Raw genomic sequence first — 12,798 nt, 5'->3', positions numbered from 1 at the left:
AGTAGCCCCTGAAGAGGTTCGGGAGGTTGTAAATCTCGGTGGAAATTACTGCCATGTTATAACTAATTTCAGTCTCCTAAGTAATGGAAGAAATACCCTCCCCCCTCATAAAGAATATTAATTTTAGGAAATTGATGCAAGTTTAAGATTCTTTTAGGAAGTTATCTGATTGGAGGGTAGTATAAAATGAAATTGAAGAAGCCTAGATAGTCTCAAGAATCATGGGATCAGGTATAAATGACATCAGTACTTTATGTACCTACTATTATTTTCATTTTGAAACAAAAGATCAAGATTATTGAATGCTTTTAATGATAAATGAAAATGTGTGGGCTTGATTTTAGAGACTTACTAATGGGCTATCATCAAGAACACATTTACTCTTGATTTGCATGCTATTCTCATAAATTGGAATATGTAGTTTCTGAATCCTTATAGTAGAAGGGGAATAGAATTGACTCATTGGCAGTAGTGGGAAGTGACAGTAGGCAAAGCCAGTCAATATGGAAGGAAACTGAAATGCTGAAAAGCCAGATACAAGCTAGAAAGCAAATTATCTGGAGCTATTTGGTGTAAGGAAAAATATAAAGCCCTTAAGTAGTCTTAGGGGGTCCCCTTTTAAAATAATCAGTTAATTGTGATAAATTGCTTTTCCGATCTATGAGTAGAAAGTAAAACTAGAATGGCAGATAAACACTTAAAAAGTGTTCCTAATATGAGGGTTTAGTGGACTATACCTTTAAGTTGAAATATATGAGTTAGAGCTACTCACATTTGTTTTTGAGGAAATGGTAGCAATCTCTGGAGACTGGAAAAAGGAGGATATATAGTGCCTGTTCTTTTAAAATTCATTTTAGTAAAAGAAAGTGGTAAATGGAAATGTTATTACCTCAGTATTTGGAATGGAAGCAGATTAATATGGTAAAATGAGCACTATTTTGAAACTTCTGAGGTCCTCTGGCTTTGTGACCTTGGTCTAGCTTCCTGGGCTTTAATGAAATGATGAACATGGCATGGATAATGGCTATGGTATCTTTAATCTTAAATCTCAGTGTCTTTAATCTTAAAACTCAGTGTCTCTCTAAACTGAAAGGACCTATGTATTAATCTCTACTTAGAAATTCAGGGTTCACATAGTATATCTTTGAAGGGCCATATTTTCTTGCCATTTACATTTAAAATAATATGAAGGGACATAAGATTTTTTTTTTTTTTTCCCAGTAGTGGACTATATAGTTACTATGTTTGGTACAGGTTGCATATGTTTTTTAAATTAATGGTTGAATTAACGTTTTGAATTTCTTTATGTTAGAACAACTCTTACCATAAGTGTTGCATGCTCCATGCTGTGAATTGAAGGCATCTGTAGACTTTCTTTTATTGTAGTAATGCTTAATGTCTGTTTCATGATGCAGTTTTAGTGGAAGTAACTCAAATTTAGGTAAATATAATTCTGGGTTAATCTAAGCAGGCTGTCATGATTACTTAGAGACATTTTCTTTCATAATGATATTGGAGAACAGATAGGCCATACCTACTCCTATTTCATACCTAAATTATTTTCTGGAAATCTCATTTGATGATATTACTACATTTTGCCTGGAGAGTATATGAGTTATTGGGATCCGATCAATCTACTGTTTTTACTGTAAGCAGACTTACTATGTGCTATGTAGAAAATTGAAAGAGTATTGATGTTTTTACTGCCCTCTAAGGTCTAGTTGAAGAGGCAATACATGAACCTACTTAATAGCATATTAATTAGTATTAATTTAAATATGATGATTGCTAAATACCAGAGAATTTTCTAGATGTAGAAGCATTTATGGTGAAAAGTTGTTTTGAGTTGGGGTTTTTTGAAGTTGAGGAATATGTTGTGGCAAATACTGAGAAGGTATTGCTTGATTATTGAGAGTTAGGATCATCAGCAACTTTTAAAATTCTCTGTATCATAGATGAGCTAAGAGATGATGACTGAGGACCTTGCATCTATAGGAACTAGTTGAAGTAAAATATGGGATGTGAAAAACAGTATTAAACAGGTTCATAGCCATTTGTCTGGGTTGCTTTATTGTTGCTAGATGTGTGACAAACTTCCTGAAGAGTTGTGTACTGAGAAGATATGCATTAGGGCAGTACTGCTCATGTGCAGGGATCGGGGCTAGTCCCTCAAGTATTTGTGACCTGTATCTAGGGAGGTAAGTTAAAATACTGAAAGTAGATTTTTAGAAACTTCTATAATAATCTGATAATTTGATACTGTAGCATCCAAATATGTGCTTATTTTTCTAATAACTCACTTTTACTTTATAAAATATACAACCACAATATTTAGGAAATTATTATTGAATCTTCATGGTATTTCACAACTGATGTTTGAGAAGCACTGATTTTTTTTTTCTACATTAGACATATTTAATATTATAGATAGGGAAAGTAACTAGTGTTTGAAAATGTGTAAAATTATTGTTGGCCAAGAGTGGCAGTAGAAGAAATTAAATCATAGCTGTGTACTCTGTGGGAGGGTTAAGTCCCCCAAAATGCTGGAGACAGAGTTTTGATGAAAATGAGAGCTAATATATTTGAGAGTAATACATGAGGAAACCTAAACAGCCGAATAGATGATGCTGTGATCTGGCCTGGTGGAAAAAGAGGTGAGAGTCATCCTGAATCATAACTGTGATCTAGAGAACAGTACAGTTTTGGGTAAGACTCCTTTGGGAAGAAAGTATCTTTATAACAAAGTTAGGTATTGAAATACAGATATGTATAAATGAAGTGAATCAGTACTATGACATCTCAGTAGATATTCTTGCTATGCTGTGAATTTTTATGCAGGGTGACCACAAATGATTGAGACATGTCCTAAGCAGAGTGAGAAGCCCTCAAAATTTGTATTTGGCATTATTGGCTTTCTCTTGTATACCTTTCTTAGCCTCTCTTTGCCTTCTTTTGTAAGCCATCGAGAGTTCTTTTCCTATTCAGCACCACCCCTCCCCACCATCCCTTGCCCACTACCTCCATTAAAGCAAAAGGGCTCTGGTGCCTGTCATTTATACTTGTTTTAGTTGTACTTTACTGTGATGTTACAATCAATATACAGCTTTGCCTGGATATTTGCGCTCCATTTCTAGTATTGGGATAACAGATTTTCACTTTAGTAAATTTTTAACATTTTAATAACAAGTTAAAGTCTTTAGACTTAGGGGACAAAGATTTGTGATGTATCCTGTTTATTTCTTCTGTTCTTGATTTTAAAACTGTTAGGATGAGGGAAGTGGAACCAGGTGGGACCAAGGGATTTGGCTTATTTGCTGTTGGTTTATTTGTGAGGAGATGTAGGTTTTAGAGGTTCAGTTCTAGATTATTCTGCTTGAGGTCAAAGTTCACTAACTAAAGTTTAATTTAGTTAAACTTTCTCTGCTTCCTTCCATGTTTTATCTCAGTTTGGAACCTCCTTCCCACTGTGTTCTACCTCAAGATTATACGTTCCTCTTTCAGCCATCTTTATTACAAAATTTACTGGTGATATATATTGTATTTTCTGATTAATTTGACATTTAAGTTTTTTCTTATAACAATTCGGTTGTCATGTCTTCAAAAGATGACTTTCACACTGTTTCTACTCTTGAGAACAAAATATGGAGTAACAAGGAACGTGGAGAGTATTTATGGTAGGGCTCTTTTCTGGAGAAAGCTAAACTAGATTTGGAGAAATTAGTAGAATTATGACAGGCATAATTTGGAATGTAAATCTTTTCTTAATTCTTCTGATGGGTTAGGTTTATTTTGGAACATCAAGTCAAGTATTGATCTCAGGAAAAATAAAAAGTGAGGAGAAAATGGAGAAGATAGTGAACAATAACTGAAATCTTAATGGAAATTGCAGTATAAAACTAAACTTATAAAACCACAGTGTTTGAACTTTTTTGTATATGTTCTCAAATACTGTTTTACTTAGTGTTTAGATTTGCAGGTCAGCCATATCAGTATCATTTACCTATGAGTATTGTGCAAGTCATGTTTCTATGTAAAATTGTGTTTAGAATTACAAATTAAACAGAGCTGTTCTTCTTTCACTGGAGTAGGCTGAGCCTCCATTCATCTCCATTTGCCGTGCTGTGGGAAGGTGTACTATCCCAACTTAAACCAGATGTAGTGGGTTGTAGATTTAGAGCTAACATATGGGTCCATATGGGAATTGTTTGAGTCGTTGGACTCCAGATTCCTATAGTCAGGGGAAGCACCCATGGTTATTGTTTATAGCTTGCTCAGAGCCCCTTCGAGAATTTTTATTTCTCTCAAACACAAGGAATAATAATAATCTAGCAGTATTGAAAAATGGTTAAAGTTTTAGGGTTTGGAGTTGGATGCCAGGAGTCTGAATCTCCATTTCTTCACTGATTATCATTGTGTCTTTAAGCTTAGTTAAACCTTTCTTTCTTCGTTCACAAGATGAGAATAATAACAATACCTTGTGCCTACTATGTGGAGTTGTTACAAGGACTAAATGAAATGCATTTCCTGGGTAGAAATGCCCAGTAAATGGTGGTTCTCATTATAGTAATACATGGTATTAGCCAGACCTTTCTAGCCTTATTTGGAAATTGTTGACTGTTGTTAAATAAATAAATACCGTTGCTGCCCACTCTGGATCAGGCGTGTTATAACTGCCCCCTGGAGAAGTAGTTCTCTTATAGCTGCTCTGAGGATGTCTGTCTTTTCTTTGAGGTGCTCTGTCCTCTCCTCCTCCAGCATTTCTTTTTTGCTTCCTCCTCACATAGCTGTTAACTTCTCAAACATGTGCTTTAAATTTGGTGAAAAGCTATCTGGAGAGTTCTCATGATGTACTGGCAGACGGATAGAAATTTGATTTTATTCATATCGATAATGATTTTCTGTATCTGTTCCAGGTAATATGGTGAACTTAAGTAATTCTTTAATAAATTAATGTTTTATATTACTTAATCTCCCCAGCAGGTCTTTGAGAGAGATTATTTGAGAAATGGAAATTTTGGGAGATCAAGTAATTTATGAAGAATGATATAGATAATTATTTACATTTCAGAGAAAACAAAAAGTCTTTAGGGCAATATGAGAGATAAAATGAGTCTTAGATACAGTGAGAAACAGGTAGTGGAAACAGGCTACTGGTAATATGCAAGAGAGGAATAAAACATTGACCTTAAGCTTGTTTCTTTTTCCGTTTATGTGATTATCTCAGTAAAAATTTCCATAAGCACAGTTTCTAGGGAAAGAGTATACAATTAAACTTTTGATATTTGACTTAACTTTTTAGAAATGTTGCACATGTTTATATTCCAATTCATAGATGGCGATTTTCCTAGAGCCTTGAAAACACAGAGATGTGAAATCCTTTCACATCTCTGTCATTGTATAAGGCAAAAAACCCCTCATTGTTTAAATTTAATTTCTGGTGCTGTTGAACTTCTCATTTATTAATTGGCTATTGGTGTTTCTTTGTTTCTTTAATGTCTTTTGCTCATTTTTCTGTTTGGCTATTTTTAAATTCATTGTAAGCTCTGTGTGTGTTAGAGATTTAAACCTCTTCTATCAGATGTTTCAATTCTCCCCATTTTGTTTTTGGTCTTGAATTTCATAACGGATTTATGCTGTCACTTTTGAAATGCCACACTTACTCTGATGATCTCTTATTAAGTACATTTAAAAAGAATAAAATATTAAGCTCATTTCGTTAAAATAACATAATTCTCTATTTGCTGAGTCAGTGATTTTAAATTGAAGGGACTGTCAATGTTCTCATGTAATTTGAATCTACTGTCATTTTTATTGCTAAATGATCAATAGTAATTAACTTCCCTTAGCAAATGAATATGTTCTCAATCTTCTCTGCATTTTAATTGTCAAATTTAAATTTCACTTTCTATTGCTTTTACCTCAGTCTTAATCTTTTCTTTGAAATGCTGCACAAGTAACATTAGGTTCAAACTTGTTTAGAAATATGATAGCTCCTAGAGAAAAGGGCTCAACTTTGAAAGAGTTAATTTTGTTTTCCTACTGAATAAAAAGTACTCCAGGCTGGATTTCCAAGATTGTGTTGAGATAGAGATATGCTTTGGAAAGAATAGATTAAATTTTGTTGTAACAAATCAGGAGTTCAACCTTGTACTACTTTGTGTATTTTAGTTTAATTGGTACTTTGTGTGCAGTGACCACTTGGCTTTTCTTGAGTCAAGAAAGAATCTTGTTCTATTGACTGGAATTTGTTCTATTGACTGATTATAAAAGATCTCATGGCAGATCTTTGTTTTAGAGGTTTTTTTTTTTTTTTTTTTTTTTTAAGAGATGTGTGGTGGTTTGGTGTTTGATACTTAACCATATTTAAATGTGTGAACTGAATGAAGCAGCATGCCTTTTCTGTACAATATATAATTGTATAGTCCTTATTTTGTTTTAGCTTTGGGCATTTTGGCTTGCCTAATCCAGCTTGATAAAATGATGGTGCATATACTACTTGGATTTAGGAACTAGTAGCTCACTCTGAGATTGTGTGGTTGGCTTTTTACTTTTCTCTGATCATTGTATTTACAAAGTGGAGTAGCTGATTTTAATAGCTTGGCATTACTGGTGGCTATCTCTGTTTTCCTATGAAGTAGGGGTCTGTAATGAATTCATAAAGGTGAGTTTAGAATTCTTAGCACAAACATGCTAGCCGAAGTTTTGGCTAAATTTAACCCAAACTGTGTAATTTCTCCAACTCTGTTTAATTCCCAGTATTTTTTTCCTTGCATTTTGAAAATGGGTACAGGGAGCTGCTTAATTTTATTTCTTTGAATGGAGCCTCTGTAGCTCTTGTTTCTTACTGATAACCATCTATGCCAGTTAGATTCAAAGAGAGATTGATTCATTTAGAAATTGGTATTTGGTCATTTTAGGATTGCTAGTATAATGTAAGAGTGAAATATGTTTAGGAATGTTATAGAATATGGAACAGCTTTCTTCAGACTGGAGGCAGAGTATCATGTAAGAGTACAAACTCCAGGGCCGGATGTTGTATTAGTTGTGAGATTATAGGCAAGTTATTTTAACTAATTCTAAGCCTCACTTTTCTCATCAGTAAAGTTGGTTCTACAATTGTGCCAGTCTCACAGAATTATGATGATTAATACCATAATGGGTAAAAAGTGCTTGGCATAGTGCCCTGTGCTTATTAAATGGTAGTTCCAGTCTTGACTGCTTATGATTCTGTAGTTTTAAAATGTGTTTATCTGTTTCTGAATGTGTGTGAGATTTACTTTTGATTAACCACTACCTTACTTTAAGTTCAATTATAGCAGGGTATATTAGAGTATATTAGTAATACCAAGTATATATATTATTTAGCAGATCTGAAGATCCTCTGTTACATTTTAAGATTGAATTTAACCAAGGGTACACATATAAATACATAAAAAGGGAACCTTTTGCTAACAAGCAAATAGGCATTTTAGCATGATCTTTGGTTTTGATAAGGTACTGAAACACATTATAAAAACTTAAAATTGTTACAGTTGATTGTTGTGGAAATAAGGTTCATGACTTAAAAAAACAACTTTACTCATGTTCACTTAAAATGATTTTTTGTCATGGTATTTTATTTATCTACATTTTATATTCTAGTTCCATTCTAAAGCAATAGAATGAAAGAAGTTGCAGTTTGGTGTTCTAGTTCTTTCGAAACTTAGTAAGAGTATTCCAACTGATCTTGATTTTGTTGGAGTAGAACTCCATTGTAATATTGAGGTTTTAAGGACAAAAGTAGTGACTGCTTTGTAGGCTTTCTTAAATTTATGCAGATAATATTGGGGGACTGATTCATAGTAGAGCTTAAAAATGTGTTTGCATATGTATGTAAATCCTTTTTTGTTTTATTTGATATCATGTAGATCAATTTTTACTTAGCAGCATCTTCTGTTTTCATCCTGTCATCCTGTGCATTGATTCCACAAATTAAAAGTTCTTTTTCATTTACAGATGTTTACCTGCCCCTGAGTCTTAACAGTGAGCCTGTTTCTCGATAGACTGACTTGTCTGTTGCATCCTACTCTTGTTTTTATTTGAACAATGAAAACTTAAGGAGTCCAATCTGTTTTCACAAAAAGCCCATAATTAATAATTAATTGACAAGACAAAATACAATATAATCTTTGCAGCTGGCTTGCTGTGTTTCTGACTCTAAGTCTTTTACCTATGGAGAAAATGATTGGAGCCCACGCTACAGTGACTTGTAGGTCTGGGTTTACTGTTTTAAATTAATTAGGTGTAGGAGCCTTTAAGATCCAGGTAACAAATTAGGTAGAGGTATATAGTTCCCTATCCTGATGACTATATGAAAATTTATTTGATTTAGAAATTGAAGTGTTTTATTGTTTGGGGTCTGTTTTTTCCCAGTGACTTTAGATTAACCACTGAATTAATGGAATTACAGTCTCATATTTAGTTCTCATAATTATAAATATGCTAAAATGCCAAGGCATTTAATTAATTGAGGGAAGACCATTGTGAGTTAGAAGAGGTGATGAAAGAAATGCAGGTTTATTTTCAAATGAGTATGTAGTAGATTCTAGACCAGAGGTTTCTATTAGTGGACCTAAGACCATCAAGAGTGGCAGGAGGTAGGTTGCTGAGTTACTATAGCAAAAGTTAATGATTTTATGTAACTGTTAAGCTTTATCTGAAAGAAGATAATTCATATTTTAGTATATGTGCTGCTGAAGCAAGCACTGAAAGAAGATAATTCATATATATGTACCACTGTTTTTAAGTATATGGAGCAGTTTTGACTAATAAAATGAAAATCATCCAAAAATGTCATTCACAGTAACTTTAAATCATCATTCATTGTTTCAGAGTATAAAGGGTGAAAGCACAATGGTGTTTCTGACGTTCAGAAACAGTTTTTAAATTTCAGGGTATTGGAAACTTTTTGTACTAGGATAACAATTTGATTTCTAGTTTATTACTAGTTAGATGACGTATAACTACATATGGCTGGTAATATGAAATGTTGTTTTGCAGTTGTACCAAAAGAATTGTGCACTGAAAAATTGGTCTGTTACTTGGTAGCTTTAACTATATTTTCTATTACAAGCATGGTATTTATAGATTTTTCTTTGGCTTGACTGAAATTTCAGAAGAGAATATATCTTAGCTTTGTATTTCTAGGAAGAAGGGCATAGAACCTTATGCTGAAATGTTGACTGAATGAATATGTGAAAAAATGTGCATACATTTAGAGTTTTGAACTCAAACAGTCCTAAAAATTAGCTTTTACTGTTTGTTCTTTTTTCGACATAGAGACTTACCTCAGTTGTAAGGAATGAAGGTGGACTTCTTTTAGACCTAAACCATTGGAAATGGCTTTTACGAACCAGGGCAAGAAATTTTGAAGAGCCAGGGCTCTGGGGGCTGCATGTGTAATGGTCTTGAAGTTCTTGAAGGCTTTAAGTATCTGGGTCAAGCTTTATGGATTTGGGATGTTGAACTATTGAATTTCTCTCTTTTTATTTCAGGGAGTGGCTTCAGTTTCTGTCTGGACCAGTAGTTGTTTCTTATCTAGGTTATTTCTGTGACATTCTCTGAAACTTCACTCCTCAAAGTGTGGTCACCAGATAAGCAGTACTAGCAGTCTTGGGAGCCTTTTAGAAATGTAGAGTCAGGCTTCACTCTAGACCCACTAAATCAGAATCTTTATTTTAGTAACATCTTGAGAAGATTCATGGGTTCATTATAGTTTAAAAATGGAAGGATCCTTGAATACTTTTGTTCAGATCTAACCTGTTGTTTTATTTTTTAAATGCTCAGTATAAAGGGTAAAACTATTTTCATCTTCTGTCTTATTGTACTGTTTATTTAGATTTTGTGAAGAATGATAAAAATTCACTCTTAGAGTAAATCTTGAGACTTAAAGTAAAAATTTTGTAACTAGAGGGGAGGAAGGGGGAGATAAGGAGGAACACTTTCAGGCCCTGCTGTATATTTTCTACAGGAACAAAAAGAGATGGGAATTTTGATGTACAATATTGACTTACTAGGAGGTGGGGTATAAAGCTGGTTATTTACCAATAGGACAGGACATTTACAAATGCTTGCATTCCATAAGTGGAATTCCATAGAGGGGCAAGGCTATCAAGAATAGAGGATCAACAAGAGGACATACCTGTTTTTTTAACTCTCACATTTTCAAGATTGGTTTAGGAAAGAATTACTAGAAGCTAAGGAAAAGGGAAGAGGGATGTTGCTTTTGTTTGCTCGGGAGTAGAGGGTTTATTTTAAAGATCTCAAGAATTTTAGGGTAATAACTTTAGGGGTGAACATTTTCCATAAAATTTTGTTTGTTCCTTTTATTTCTTCCTCTTCTATTTGACTTCTCTGATTTCCTTAGCCCCCACTTTCAATCGCCTATAGTTGTTATTAACCTATTGTTATTAACCTAGCAGTTCTCTCCGCAACCAGTCTTTATTAGGTCTATTCCCATTTCAGTTCCCTTGAGTTCACATCCTTCACCTACACCAGTGATTCTGAAATGGGGGCAGTTTTGTTTCCCCATGACGTTGAAGATGTATTTGGTTGTCACATCTGGGACTGTGGTGCTACTAGCATCTAGAGGTTAAAGGTCAGGGATGCTGCTAAACATGCTACAGTGCACAAAACTGCCTCCATGACAAAGAATTATCGAAAGTCTGTAGTGCTTATAGAGTTGAGAAACTCTAACCGTGATTACTGTCAGAGTCCACAAATTTTTCTGCCTGTTTCCACTTTAATTTTCATTCAGAAGCTTTTAAGAGTTCCCATTGCCCATGGAATGAAATGTAATTGCCCATGGAATGAAGTCTGAAGTCCTTGGTGTAGGCTATAGAACAGTTTTTTCATTGCTTTGAAGACTCATCTTTTTGCTCTCCAAGGGTAGCCCTCTCTAAAGGGCCGATTGAATACTTGGGGTTTTCGCTTAACACCATAGTGCCTCTACATACACGTTTTTCCAAGCCTACAGTACCTCTCCCACCTACTTCCTCCATCTAGGTGCACTTACTTCTTCTTCAGAGTTGCATTCGCCTTCTCTGTGAACTCTTTGTCTCTGCCCTATGGTACCTTAATTATATATGCATTCTTTATATCACAGTATGTTCTGTTTGCATGACTTTGTTTCCTACTACATTATATTCTCTTTGAGGGAAAGGTGTGTGTTTTATTTAACATATTTAGAACAATTCCTGATACACAGTAGTCTCTTAGATTTTTAGTTGAACATACATTTTTTTTCCTTCAAGGGATAAATAATAGGGTAGTTTGGAAATTAGTTTATAGTTGAGATTTTACTCTAATTTTTGTCTTGTGCAGTAATATGTACTCTTTTTGCCTCACCTTCATGCTTTCTATTTCTGCTATCCCTTTTCAGATGTCATTTTGCCTTCCATTGCTTATGATGGTAATTTAAATGGTATTGATATCTTAGGTCTTTTCATTCAGTATCACATAGAAGGTTGTACTTTTGGATTAGATTTTAATCTCTGACTAGTTATCGAAGAAAGTTAAATCTATAGTGGCATATGTTTGGGGATCTCTTCCACCTAAGAGGGAAGGCATTAGGCTAATTATAGGTTTTTGAGGGTTGGGGTGGAGAGAAAGTAGTGAATTCTTCTTTGGAAAAATGAGCTGTTGGGGAGGGAGAATGCTACAGTGGATTTATTTAAATACTTTTTTCTACATTGCTTAGTATACTACTGTAAGAAGATAAATTGTGCTATTGTAATAACCAGCTCAAAGCAGGTCTGCATTTGTGAAGGATCTGAATAACAGAAGACCATTTAACGCAATAATCTACTTGCTTTCAAATATATGACTGAAATTTAGGTGCCCTTGTAGAAATCCTATTTGATAGCTTATTTTGTTTAAATAAATACCCTTTGATGTGTTGGAACTTTCCTAATAGTTAAGATATTCTTTAGCCCAGACATTTTCTAAAATACAAAATTTAAATTTTGTAGTGTAGTATTTTTGCTGTGTATCAAAGCCTTGTAGTTGTGAGCTATATTACTAGAAATAACTTGCTTTAAAATTCTTTCATTTATAATATTGTTCTGATGGGTACATATTTATTTTCATCCACAAAAGTTGCTTGTGATATAGGCTTAAAGAGTAATTGAATTGGTACAAGAGTGCATGGAGATGGAAATATTTTAGCCTCATGGAACTTTATCCACTGCTGTAATTATTGGGATGGTAGGTAGTTTAGTTACCTTTCTTATGCAAGTTTAATTTTTTTTTTTTCATCTTAAGTCAAAGACTACTAGCAGAGGTCCATTTCTGTTAGTGTCTACTTTGCATAGAATGATTTCATAGGCATTATTCGCACGGTCATTTTGAAATTTTAGAAATCAAGTGTTTTCTTCAAATTAGTTGTCTCTACTGGTCAAAATTTTATATATTTTATATGTTTGTCTGGCTAGGGCACTTTTTTTGAAGAAAGTTAATTTTAACTATTTGCTTTATCAGACTAGTGAGATATGCTTTATCAGAATAGTGAGTAAACATAAGTTATTTCAGGTCTTAAACTATCTTCCCAAGAATGATTAGCATTCCTTAAAGGGAAAAATATATATACAAATTCCTATAAAGATATAATTTAATGCAAATTTGCTATAAATTAGGGAGGTAAGGTGGTGGAAACTATCATTAATTTTCACATATTAAAAAGCCCTGCCAACCACAACTAAGATTGTTTACTAACTTTATTATAATGTTTGCCAATGAGTTCATGCTTTTATTGGACAAGCT

General features: G+C 33.8%; 1 protein-coding gene across 6 annotated transcripts in view; it reads left to right on the top strand.

The window, feature by feature from the left end:
• PAN3 (poly(A) specific ribonuclease subunit PAN3) overlaps positions 1-12,798 on the top strand; it is a 137,822-nt gene that overhangs the window by 30,772 nt on the left and 94,252 nt on the right. The window lies entirely within an intron of this gene.

The sequence above is a fragment of the Mustela lutreola genome, chromosome 13 (assembly GCF_030435805.1).
Source record: "Mustela lutreola isolate mMusLut2 chromosome 13, mMusLut2.pri, whole genome shotgun sequence".
NCBI lineage: Eukaryota > Metazoa > Chordata > Mammalia > Carnivora > Mustelidae > Mustela > Mustela lutreola.
This window is presented reverse-complemented; position numbering and strand designations above follow the sequence as displayed.